Source organism: Sinohyriopsis cumingii, chromosome 2, assembly GCF_028554795.1.
Source record: "Sinohyriopsis cumingii isolate HCF-2022 chromosome 2, ASM2855479v2, whole genome shotgun sequence".
Taxonomy (NCBI): Eukaryota; Metazoa; Mollusca; class Bivalvia; order Unionida; family Unionidae; genus Sinohyriopsis; species Sinohyriopsis cumingii.
This window is the reverse complement of record NC_142962.1, coordinates 100,380,732-100,395,247: the sequence shown is the minus strand read 5'-3', so window position 1 is coordinate 100,395,247 and position 14,516 is coordinate 100,380,732.

The window sequence follows — 14,516 nt, the reverse complement described above, 5'->3', positions numbered from 1 at the left end:
AGGGATCTGATTGAGGGTATGCTTGAAAAGGAGGTTAAAAAGATAAGAGGCTTGATACAACTTGACTATGTGAAAGTGGGTAAATTGAAAGAGGCCCTTGATTATGCTATTGAAGTCAGGTGTTTTTTTTTTAACAGATATTTTGGAGTGGACTGAGTGGTCCTATGTGAAATGGGGTTTAAACCAACTGATGAAAGCAGAGGAAATGATGAGGAAAGTGATGAGAGAACAATTCAAGAAGATCAAAGACACTTGGACTGAAGAGAGAAAAGAAAGAGAAAAAAATAAAGAATAAAGAAGAGTTTGAAAGGATAAACAACAACTGGATGCAGATACAGGCCAAGTTCAGAGCGTTGGGCCTTCCTGATTGGATGCCGGAAAATGACGAGAAGAAGAAGAAGAAAGGATTATTAGGAAAAGTGAGGAACTGGATGAAGAACTGGAGAAAATAAAAGAAGAAGAAGAACCCAAAGGCCCTTTTCAGGGCCCCTTCTATATCTCGAAAAGAATTTGACTTTCATGCCTAATCCTTCAACAAAAAATTTTTAATTTGTTGTATCAGTGTTTTGTCTGTTGTCTGTTGTCTGTGTTATATCCATCTCCCATGTTAAATTTCCCTTGTCGCTATAGAGACCCGCGATATATTCCCATGTTAAATTTCCCTTGTCGTTATAGAGGCCCACGATATATTCCCATGTTAAATTTCTCGTCTCTATCAAGGCCCACGATATATCCCCATGTTAAATTTCCCTTGTCGCTATAGTGGATATACCCCTTTTAAACATTAAAGTCCCCTTGTCGCTATAGTGTCCCACTTCACTACTCCTGTCGGTAACAGGGCGGATAAAACCATTTTAAAGAATTACCGAGCACGTGTCAGCTACGTTTTTGTTGGTGTCACGTGACTAGCACATTGACATGTGCTTTCGGCGTAGTGAATATGTTTTTCTTCAAATTGCTGCAACATTTTACAGATTTTCGGTCTGTTTTCACAATAAATACTTTGAAAAGTTTTTGTTTTTTGATTTTTATATAAAAATTACGTAACATTTCATTTATATGTTCGATCTGTTTTCCTACAGCAGCGCTAGAAATGGTTTGGTCTTGATAGCACGTGATTGTATGACCTCTGATGTCATTGACAAGTAGGTTTCGAGAATTAGGTAGTCACGACTAGGAATGCAAATGGCAAGATTCAGGTCAAATTTCAGCAACGATGTACTTTAGTCTCGTCTATCAGCCGATTAAAGACATAACGAACGCTATGATCGCAATTTCTGAGAAAATAAATAATATTCCTATCGATTTCATACAGGTATATCTCGATGAAAGGTCGTTCAAGTTTGCTGGGCCGGCTAGTAAGCGGCTATCCCATGCCGACACCAGATGGTGTCGGCGAATTCCAGCTCTTCGACAGGAAATGGACTCTGACCCTACACCCCAACATAAATGTCCAAATATAAAAAAATGGGATGGCAAGGGTCAGAGGAATATCAGACTACGACCCAATGGGAAGCAACTGGCAAGCTGTCTTACATATCCATGCAGCCCCTGAGACTCGTACTGACACAAAGGTGAGATGTCGGTGATATGCAGACGAGCGCCTTACCTACTGGGCCAGCGAGGGACATTTTCGCATACGTAATATTGATGCATTCCACATGTCGGCTAGTATCGGCATAGTCAGTTTTTACAACCCTTGACTGCACATAGAATTGAACACTTGTGAAAAGCACATGCCCGTTTTAAAAAGTATCTACCGTAAATTCAGTTATATGAACATATTGTGGCCTGTACGTTTTCCAATTTTAAAATTCAGATTTAAAACTGTGTTTAATGCTAGCGTCAATTCAGTATGGACGTTCAGCTGCTTCTCCACAACTTATTCAGCTGCTGCTCCATAAGTGATTCAGCTGATACTCTACACATTATTAGGTGATTCTCTACACGTTTTTTAGTTGATTCTCCACACATTATTCAGCTGATTCTCCACGCGTTATTCAGTTGATTTCTCTACACGTTATTCAGTTTATTTCTCCACGCGTTATTCAGCTGGTTCTCTATACATTATTCAGTTGATTCTCCATATGATATAAATACATGCCGAACAAGGATTGCCTGGTATAATAATATAAATTCTCGTGTTATTGCTCTGAGTTAATTTGTGCAGTGGCAACCAGTCACATGTTGTTCTTATGCTGGTCATGCCACTGAGAAACTGGCACAACTCAAAAGTTATTTGTTTGTAATGTGTTAAAATAAAGACAAAAAGTGTAAATGCCTTTGAAAAGAATTAAAAATTATATAAAAGTATAACTTTAAATAATGAGTCGGGCCATAATTGTCTTGGCATTAAAATTTTGGGGAAATTTGAATTTTATGGCTAGTCAAGGGACAGCATTAAGGCTATATATGATCAACTTCATAAGGAGTCTTTTGAAAATGTACACAATGCCCTCTACTGCAAACGGCGGGAAAAGATCAAAATCTCTCCTGTTCTTGATACTTCTTATTTCTTTGAATATGGTAAGGCTTGATCAGCCGACGCATTACGCAGTGGTAAATTCTGAAGATTTAGAACTAAGCAGTAACGTGTCACTCGAAAAGGGCTAAACTTTAAAAAGGGATCGTTTATGTCTGCTCTCTTCGACTTTAGAAATATAGAATACACAATAAATACAGTATACGCTCTGTGTTTTTCGGCATATGGATTTAAAAAATGTTCAAATGTCTTTCAGTTAGTGAACTTGTATGGTTCGCTTTATTCGGATCAGATGTTGTAAAATGAAATAAAAGGTACATGTAATCAGAAATATTTTTTGCCTTACGTTTTCCTTGGTTTGTTTTGTTTTTACAAAAATTAAACTATTGTTACACTACTGAAGTATTGAAATAGCAAGAAATAAAACCTGTATTATTTTACTTCAGCCTAAGCGGTTAGAGTGTCCGCTTCGAATGCGGAAAGTCGAGGGTTCGAAACACGGTCGAGTCATTTCAAAGGTTTGTAAAAAGTAAAATGGTACTAATAGCAGCCTCGCTTGTCGCTCAGCATTGAGAGATAAGTGTTAGGACAGGTCGGTCTAACGTGACTGGTGATGTGATATTAATTTCTCACCGATGCGACAGAGAAATCTAGCTGTTTTGCTAACCTTACTTTTCTTTTCTCGGTCAGGTTGTTTCAGACAGGTCGTCTTAATCAATGTGTCCATGCCATAGGAACTACTTTTTTTAAAAAAAGAAGCCATTGTTGTCTTTTGCTGTGCCTGACGTAGTTGTTCAAAAATCAAACAACAACAGCGAATATATAACTGTTATGTATATTTGATTTAATTTATATCTGATTGAATTGTTTGTAAGTTTTAAAATCTTGTTATTTTTAATTTTATTATATGTCAAAATAATGTAGTTGTGTTTACTAGGAACTCGATACTTTTCCAGAAAATAGTTTGACCTTGACTGTTCATTTGTAAACACCTAAAGATGACATAGTTCCCGACCTAAATTAAAAATTAGTAACAGTCACGTGAACAAGTTCTTTGTTTATTTATTTTTATTGTGGGAATAATAAGGGTGAGATCGAGGCTGTATTCGATACGTGAACCTCGACTAAATAGTTTTTAGTGGAGTAAACAACGTTTTTTTTTAATTTTATTTTTAGCGGAAAATGATTCCTTTTTCTCAGGGCCACGTTGAGAGTACGTGATGTAAACATGATCGCGTGACCCTCATCTGGGCATCTGTTTATACTATTGTTTTAGATAAATAATGTCAGTCTGGGCTTAAAACACTTGATGTCAATGTGTTCTTTTGCTGTGTCAGTTTAGAGTTATTTTAATGTTTATTCAAATTATTTGGATTCAAAAGGATTCATTCTTTTTTTCCTGGAAATACATATATATGTGCTCATATAGAATTCTTGAACAAGGACATTTCTTAAAAATTTTATTCGGATTTCCAACACCGTAATTTATTTCTTGTGTTTATACAAGTAACTGTAGACAACCACACTGTACAGGATACATCAGCCGTCATCGTCTTCCATCTCGAATTCTTCGTCGGCACTGGAACGTGAATTCATTAGAACATTTCATTATTAGGACTTCTAAAATTGTATTCGTGGACTATTCTTGGATTATTTTTGGATTTGATTCTTAAAACCGTAAGTTCCTATTTTATTTTTTGCAGAGTTTTTCCGGGGAAATAAATTATTTCTTAAATTTTTCAAAGCTTGTTGTTTTCACTCTTTCTTGGCTTACTGTTTCTTCTAGCCTAAACACGTAAAATAAGACTTGGGTTGCTCGTCGGAAATTTTGAATTTTGGACAGAATATTTCAGAAAATTTTGTTTTTTGAAATTTGAATTTCCCATGTTTTTGAAATCTTTAGTGAAATCGGCAAGGTTTTTCTCAAATATCATCAAAAGTGGAAATCTTTCTTTCAAATAATACCCAGGAAGAATCAGATCTTTTAAAAAAAAATTGATTCAACTTGCCAGAAAATACAATCTTTCTGAAGTAAAGGCTTCCTTAACGAAGCAATAAATAAATAATATTGTGGTCCATTACTTGGTAGAAAAGAATGTTTTGGATAAACGTGTCTTGGTTTCGATCAGTAAATCTGCATCAGACTCTGACATAAAAGTAAAAGAATTAGATTAAAATACAAGATGGAATTGGGGTTGAGGAAGCTGGAACTTCAGAAAGATAATTGTTATTGTTGTTGTTCTAGGGTTTAACGCCATTTTTCAGCACAAGATAGGCTATACATGGCGGCCAGTATAACTGGTGGAGGAAGAACCCTGGAAAACCCAGGGAAGAACCACCGACCCACGAGAAGCTACTGGCAGGCTTTCCCACGTACCCACGCTAGCCGAGCCTTGGACTCGAACACACGCAGACAGAAGTGAGATGGCAGTGATCCGGAACGGTGAGCGCTTTAGACCACTCGGCCACTTGGGGCCCCTCAGAAAGATAAAGAAGAGAAACAAATAAATGCATTTACAATTGGAAAGAGGAGAGAAAGAAAGACAAATGCATTTACAAAAAAATGCAGTTACAATAACAACAGATGCAAATGAAATTACAAGGAAAACAAATAGATAAGGAAGAAAGAGAGAAATATGCAAATGCAAAGAGAGAAGGAAGAGAGGGAATATCAATGTAGAATAAAAGAAATGGAGCTGGCAAGTGAAAAGCATATTTCCACTTCAAATACAAATTTAAATTATGATGTTGCAAAGAATATTAGGTTAGTGCTCCCTTTTAGAGAAAAAGATGTAGACAAATATTTTCCTTATTTTGAAATAGTTGCTGAAAATTTGAAATAACCAAGGGAGCATTGGGCTCAATTATTACAATGTGTACTGACTGGTAAAGCTAGTGATATTTACCGTTCACTGTCAGTTCACAAAGTGGTGACTATGATACGGTTAAGGAATGCATCTTAAGGTTTATGAGTTAATCCCTGAAGCTTATCGGCAAAAATTCAGAAACTATAGAAAAGAAGTTGGACAGACTCATATCGAATTTGCTATCGAAAGAGAGCAGTTATTTGATAGATGGTGCTTAGCCAAGAAAGTTGAACAAGATTATGAAAGTTTCAAACAACTTGTATTACTTGAAGAGTTCAAAAACTGTGTCCATAGTGACATTAAGACTTGTCTTGACGAGCATCAGATTGAAACCTTTGAAAATGCTCCTCGAGCTGCTGATGAGTATTCTTTAACTCATAAGGTTCCTTTTGTAAATAAGACTTCTATTCAACAGTATTCTGGCAGAAAAGTAGTTCAGCCTAATACAAGCCCTTCTAAAACTCAAACTGGCACAGCTTCTAAAAATTAAGCTTCTGATAAGCTTGATTCAAGATCCTTGTTTCTTCCTACGTGTACATATTGGAAGAAAAAAAGACACGTTACTTCTGATTGCTACAAATTGAAAAATAAGCATCAGAATCAAGACAGAGTTATTCCAAATGCTTTTATTTCTAAGAGGTCAGTGTCACGGTCATATATTGAAAGTAATACATTTGTTGGGTCTAATAAACCCCAGTCTGATTTTATTAAAGAGAATTATAAAACATTCATATCGAAGGGTTCTATATCAATCCTATTCCTATCAAAATTTTAAGGGACACAGGAGTTTCGCAGAGTCTTTTATTGTCAGGTACTTTGCCTTTTTTCTGAGAAGTCTTCTTCTAATGAGAGTATTCTTATGCAGGGTGTAGAGTGCGACTTTGTTAATGATCATCTCCAGTGTGTAAATTGGTCATCAGACTTAGTCTCAGGACCCGTGACAGTCGGCACAGTGTGTGTTTTACCCATTGAGGGCATTCGTTTAGTACTAGGCAACGACCTAGCTGGAGACAAGGCTGTGGTTCATCCACTTGTAACTGATAAGCCTTGCTTGGATCAGAAAGTAGATCCAATTGAAACATAATTCCCTGATTTATTCCCAGCTTGTGCAGTTAACAGAGCTATGGCAAAGAAAGCTCTTGAGAATGATGTTGGTAAGGAAAGTATTCGTTTAGCTGACACGTGTATTGGTCAGGCTTTTGTTGAGGTCACTTTTACTCCTTATTTGGATCAAACAAAGGGTATAGATCACAGTGATCCTCTTTTAACTACACATTCTCTTTATTCTAATCAGGTGACAAACGACAATGACTTGTCGTCGAACAGGAAAAATGTCCTGAGATCTTCTGTTTCTTTCAAAAGGCCATTAGAGAAACTGAAGCCACCGAAATTCCTGTGTTATTTCATTAAAAATGGAATTCTTATGAGAAAATGGAGACCTCCTGAGGTACCTGCTGGTGATGAGTGGTCAGTGAACTATCAAATTGTAGTTCCAAAACCTTACAGACAGGAAATACTTAGTCTGGCCCATGAAACTCCTTTGGGTGGTCATTTAGGGATTAATAAGACTTATCATAAGATCTTGACTCACTTCTATTGGCCAAAAATCAAAAGTGATGTTGGTAAATACTGTAGATCTTGTCATACTTGTCAAATCGTAGGAAAACCCAATAAGAAGATACCTAAGGCTCATCTTCCACCTATTCCTGCCTTTGACGAACCATTTAGTAAAATTATGGTAGATTGTGTTGGTCCCTTACCTAAGACCAAGTCAGGAAACCAATACCTGTTGACCATTATGTGTGCGTCAACAAGGATTCCAGAGTCAGTTCCTTTGAGGAATATAAAATCTAAAACCGTAGTAAAAGCTTTGATAAAGTTTTTTATTTACTCAGTTTGGCATTCCCAAATCTGTCCAGTCTGATCAAGGCTCAAATTTCATGACTGGAATTTTCCAGCAAGTTATGTACGAATTAGGCATCCAACAATTAAAATATTCTTCCTATCACCCTGATGATTCGATCATATAGTTTTGATACTGGTAAAGATTGGGATGAAAGCATTCATTTACTCTTGTTGGCTGTTAGGGAATCAGTTCAAGAATCTCTAGGCTTTAGTCCCTTCGAACTGGTTTTTGGACACACTGTGTTTGGACCATTTAAGTTATTAAAAGTGAAACTTCTTTCTAATGAAGATACTGAAATCAATCTTGATTATGTTTCCAATTTTAAGTATAAGTTGTCAAAGGCATGTGATGTTGCAAGAGCAAATCTGCATTCTACTTAATCAAACATGAACTCAAGATATGATAAAAACTCGAAGGAAAGGAGTTTTCATCCTGATGATAGAGTTCTGGCTCTCTTGCCCAAACCACAATATCCCCTCCAGGCCAAGTATAATGGTACCTACACAGTTGACATGAAAATAAAGGATTTAAATTACATCATAAATACTCCTGTGAGGCGAAAACAAAAACAACTCTGCCACATAAACATGCTTAAAACATGCTTAAAAAGTATATTGGAAGTCATATCCAGGTTAAACATGCAATTAAGTTAGTTGTACCTGTTCCACTCATTGAAGATTTAAGTGAAGGAATATCCTCGGATTCCACTGATATTGGAGTGACAAATCTTCGGAATTCAGAAATTATGAAAGATCTGGACCAGTAACTTTCACGTTTACAAGAGCAAGAAAGAAATGAACTTAAACAGTTATTAGTTGGATATGAGCACTTATTTCCAGATGTTCCTACAAGAAGGAATACAATTTTCCATGACGTTGAAATTGTAAATTCCAAACCTGTAAAACAACACCGTACAGGATGAACCCTCTCAAACGGTTTTTGCTGGAGAATGATTTTACAGAACCCAGAAAAAGTGACTGGAAATCACCATGTACACTTGTTCCAAAACCATATAAAACTTTTCGTATGTATACTGATTATAAGAAGGTGAATATTGTGACAAAAACAGATTCATTCCCATTACCAAGAATCGAAGAATATTGATAAGATTGGGAATGCCATGTATGTCATCAAATTTTACATTCTGAAAGGATTTTGGCAAATTCCACTAACGGAAAGAGCAAAGGAAATTTCGGCATCTGTGGCTCCAGATGGACTTTACCGATATAAAGTAATGTCGTTTGTGATGAAAGGGTCGGCAAGTACTTTTCAACTTCTCATGAATATGATTACGTCTGGTCTAGACAATTGTGATGCTTACATTGATGATGTCATCATTTACAACGACACCTGGAAAGAACATTTAGCAACAATTCGGAAATTCTTTGACAGACTCACAGATGCAAGTTTGATAATGTATTCAAAGTGAGTTCTGCCGTGCTAGCATAACTTTTGTAGGACATATCATGGGACATGTACAAGTTAAACCTATAGATGCTAAGGTCAAAGCTATTTCTGAATTCCCTGTGCCTGTAAATAAAATGCAACTGATGCAGTTTTGGGGTATGGCCGGATACTATCAGAAATTTTGTTCCAATTTTTCTATAATTGCTGAACCCCTGACAAATTTATTGAGTAAGAAAAACAAGTTCCTTTGGACTGAAAAATGTCAGGACCCTTTTGACAAGTTAAAAGCCATACTGAAAAGTGCGCAAGTTCTCATAGCTCCAAATTTCAGCCGATCATTTAAACTTTATGTTGATGCAAGTGATGTCGGGGTTGGGACAGTTTTGATTCAAGAAGATGAAAAATAAAAATCAAAGACTATTAAGGTAGAGTTTGTTATTACAGGAATATAATCCTGACATCAGGCACATCAAGGGAAAAGATAATTTAATCGCAGATGCACTTTCCCGTGTATAATAATGTATTATTTCATGTACACACTGTGTAATTTATACAAGTTCTTTTTAACCTCATGTATAATTAGTCTGTGGTAAAAAGAAAGCTTTAGGTATAAATCTTTCTGTCTTTATGGGGGTAAGTGTGATTTTTATTTGATTTAATTATATCTGAACTAATATATACTTATTTCAATTTAATTGTTTTGTCAGTTTTAATTTTTTATATATATTTTATTACATGCTACTGTAATGTAAATTTATTCACTAGATACTTTTTTCAGAAAATAGCTTGACCATGATTGTTTTATAAACACCAGGCGTTGATCTAGATCCTGACCTTGATTGAAAATTATTGGCAACCACGTAAACAAGTTCTATTTTATTTTAAAATTATTGGTTGTTGTCATGGTCACGATGGAACCTCGTGCTTAAGATGTAAATTTTTAAAAAATTTTTAGAGTAAATTGATTGGTTTTTGTCAGGGTCACACTGAGTAGATGTGATCTTTAACAAGTACTTAGTTTCTATGAGCTTCAAGAACATTATCACATGACCCCCTTGTTTACGTTTAGAGGACATATAACCTATGTTTGAGAGAATTATTCTCAGTAGAAGCTGGGCTGTTAAACTGGAAGTTGTAAGTTGAACTGTTTGGAGTTATTTCAAATTACTTGGATTCAAAAGGATTAATTCTGTTATTTTTCTGGAAAATACATGTGATCATGTGAGATTCTTAATCAAAGACAGTTCTTATAAGAAATTTATTTTGATTTCCAAAACTGGATTGATAATACTTGTTTCTACAAGGAACTGTAGACTTCAACACTACAGATTGCACCATACGTCATCATCTTCCATCCTGGATTCTTCGTCGGGATTTGAACTTGAAATCAGTGGAAAATTTTGTTATTAGGATAATTAATATTTTATTCTTGGATTATTTTTGGATTTCATTCTTAAAACCTAAGTTAATATTTTTTTCATTTTACAGAATTTTTCCTGGGAAATAAATTATTGCATTTTTTCAAAGCTTGTTGTTTTCACTCTTTCTTGTGTTACTGTTTATTCTAGCCTAAACACGAGACATAAGACTGCTATTTTTTTAATCAACTGCCGCTCTGTGTGTGTGTGTGAGAGAGAGAGAGAGAGAGAGAGAGAGAGAGAGAGAGAGAGAGAGAGATTACAAATCTGTATGAATGGGTTGGTGGTTTTTTCTGGGGTTTTCACAGGTTCTTCGTCCATGATTTAAAACAGACCTGCCAACCCTGACGAGTCCATCTCAGTAAGGCAGTTGACTTTTTTCCGTAAGATTGACCAGTTTTCAGTAGGGTGTAACAAAATATCAATAACTGCTAAAGCTGTTTAATGTAATTAAAAGTTTGACGCATTGACGATAAACATTATGTTCAACAGAAACGTTTGTAAAGTACATGTAGACTTTATTTACCACTATTTATGCAGCTCAATGGCTTGCTGCTATCTTTCAACTTGACATAATTCTTGGAAATTCTTTTCCATTCCACATGGCGATGGCAATCATATCTCCTACCACAAGACATATCCAAACTGGCACATGATGTCCAATAAACATAATTGTGTCCTTTCAGCTTTTATTCACAAGAATCTAAATACTCCTTTTCATTCTTCTGTGTTGATTATTGGCACTTTTCTAGAAGCTTATTTTCCCTTTCATCTTAAACATGCATTACTTACTGGACACCATTTTTAAAACTTCTATAATCAACATTTTTATCATGCAGATGCTTCGCATGAACAAATAGGTTCGGTTTAAAGCGTCTGGGGTGCTGCTGTAAAGTTAGTCTGGTTCCTTGACTTATTTTTACTAATTCTAAGATGAAACCCGATCCAAATAAAACACGGATGAACCAATTATCTGGATTTTGTGGTGACAATAATTTCGTAGTTTTTGCTAGTATGCCATAAGTCTATATTTTACGGGTAATTTTGATAAGAATTATGGCAAAATCGTAACAGTTAGCAGGTGTGCTCGGATTTATACTGGCCACAATGTATAGTCTATCTTGTGCTAAAAATGGTGTTAAACCTACAACAACAATAGCAACACATTAAAACCATTATCATTTTAAAGCACTAAGTCTGGTTACCAATCAATACCATTATCATTTTAGGGGATGATTAATTAGACTATAAAATACCATAAAAATGTATTATCTTTTATTTTCTGATCTCAGATGGATTAAATAAGTTTCAACATGTGTGACACTTTCCATTAGTGGGCATATCATTGTACGATACATATGACCTGAAATTATAATGGTTTTGCATAACATATGTCGGTAGTACAGACCCCAAGGCAATCATTCAGTTACAGAGATTTTACAAGTCCATGAAATAAGCTTTCAAGCCTCTTTTGCCATGTATTCTGTGACCATAGATTGGTTTGACAATTGGGAAAACAAAATGACTGAAAACATTAGTCTGCAATACATCTATTGATTGGCCAGCAAAATAGCCATGAAGTTTAGTTTCAATTAAGCTTAGGCCTCAACATCTGTAATGATTGTCTGAGAAAGAAACAGGCTGTAAACTAGACCTAGTTACCACGAAATCTTACTTTGTTAAGGCATCCTTTGACAATATAATGGATAAACAAGTCAAGACAAGTTGATATAAAAATATTTCCGATCTCCTATAACTGATGTTCATTTCCTCAGAGTATGTGCATCTTTGATGAAACAAACATGCTTTGAAAAAAATACATGTATTGAAGGATCTCTCTCTCTCTCTCTCTTACATATACACACATACACACAAACCTGTCAGATGGTAATTTTAGTTCAGCAGTCACCTGGTCACAACAGCCATTCTAATTTCACCCTGGCAAATTTCCTATATAAATGTCATGTAAATCAGCAGTCATCTATCTTCCAAGGTCAGCAGCCTTGTGCTTCTTAACCAAACAGTGGTTTTATCCTGCCTTCTGCAGCCAGTGGCCAAGTGTTTCTTAACCAAGCAATGGTTTTATCCTGCCTTCTGCAGCCAGTGGCCAAGTGCTTCTTAACCAAGCAATGGTTTTATCCTGCCTTCTGCAGCCAGGGCCAAGTGTTTTTTAACCAAGCAATGGTTTTATCCTGCCTTCTGCAGCCAAGGCCAAGTGTTTCTTAACCAAGCAATGGTTTTATCCTGCCTTCTGCAGCCAGTGGCCAAGTGTTTCTTAACCAAGCAATGATTTTATCCTGCCTTCTGCAGCCAGGGCCAAGTGTTTCTTAACCAAGCAATGGCTTTCCCCGCTTTCTGCGGTCACTGGGGTGCATAAGCAGTGACCGCTCTAATTATGGAAATTAAACTTTTTTTTATTTCATGACCAAGGCATGGTATATAAGAGGTATATTACATGAATGATAGCCAAAGGAAGCTTCTTTTCATTCCCTGATCTTTAAAGGTCTCTCATAATAGCCAACTGTTACTTGATCTTGGTGAGCTTGAGCAGCTGATTATTCCATGAATTCTTTGAAGTGTGAACACCTGTTTTCATGCCTAATTACTCCAGCTGGCCTAACAAAATGTCAGTCCTGTGTCTCCCATAGTTAAAGTTTGGATTCAAATTAAAGGAACTGCTAAAAATTTATCAAAACTTTGACACATGTGACAATGATTGGCAAATCAGTGATAGTGATAGTACATGGATTAGTGTGATGATACAGTAATCCAGTGTGGAACTTTTTGTTTTATTATTTTGCTCTTTTTCTGTGTGGCTAAATAGCTACTTTATATACATGTACATGAATCTTTATAGCATACTACTATTGCTAATAATAATACATGCAAAATAATTTTAGTGATATTGCTACCTCAAATAATGCTAATGGCTAATGCTATTTGGTGCATAGTACATGCATTTTAAGAGTTTAACTGTAGACGTATGTATGTATGTATGTATGTATATATATATGTACGTATGTATGTATGTATGTATGTATGTATGTATGTATGTATGTATGTTCCTGCAGTCGAAATAAGAGCACTCTTGAATGGGATCACTGTCTTTGTGTATAAGTTCAGTGGGCAATTCATTCCATGTATGCAAAAGAATGTTGTCCATATGACTTTGTTTTCATAGTGGGAATAATGAGTACACGATTGTCAGAAGAGGAGTGTAAGTATCTTGCTGGTGTGTACACATGGGCAAGGTTGGATATGTATGTTGGACTGGAGTCCATCAGTAAAAGGTAGCACAGAGAATAAATTTTGTGTTTGATTCTGGATCGAATAGTAGGCGGGGAGGTCTGCTCTGTTGTGGTACTCTAAGTATGATCCGAGCAGCTGTGTTTTGAACTTTTTGAAGTAGATATTGAGATGAACCAGACAGAACTGAGTTACAATAGTCCAGTCTTGAAAGTACTAATGAATATACAAGTGTTTTAGTGGCATCAACTGAAAGATATTTGTGAATGGAGCTGATGCATCTCAGCTCAAGATATGCAGCCTTGCATATGTTCATGACATGTTGGTGCAACATGAGAGTACTGTCCAGAGTGACACCTAGGTTTCGTACTGATTGTGTAAATTTAATGTTGGTGTTACTGATATTTGTTGTTTGAGGTAAAGGATGTGACTGAGAAAGTCTTTGTGTTGTGATCAGAATGGCCTCAGTTTTATCATCATTCATCTGCAGCTTGTTACATGTCATCCATGATTTCACATCAGAATTGCACCTCTCTACACCTTGGATGGTAGCATCAACTTCAGTTGGGTGGCTAAATTTGTATATTTGGGTGTCGTCAGTGTACAATTGGTGAGACAATGGCTGATGATCTATGACACTTGAGAGCAGCTAAGTGCACAGAATGAAGAGAACAGGTCCAAGATGTGGAACACCACAACATAGATTAACTGTGTATTCCATTTGCAGACACAATTTTTGTCCTGTTGACCAAGTAGGACTTGAACCACAGTAAGGCTGTATCATGAGTGCCAAATACATGCTGGAGACAGTGAAGTAATATATCATGGTCTATTGTGTCAGATGCTGCAGGAAAATCAAGGAGGGTGAGGACTGTAATCTTTCCGCTATCCAATGCAGAGAGAATGTCATTAACTACTTTTAGAAGAGTAGTTTCAGTACTGTGGCAAGGGGAATATGCAGATTGTACATGGCTAAAAAGACTTTGAATTCAGATGAGATACAAGCTGGGATAGAACAACCTTTTCTAAGATTTTTGATATGAATGGGAGATTAGAAACTGGGCAGTAGTTCTTTAAATCTTTGTGGTAGAGTGTTGGTTTCTTCAGCAGAAGCTTAACAATGGCAGTTTTGAAAAATGATCGGAATTCCCCGGATGTGAGAGAGGTATTAATAACATCAGTCAGTTAGT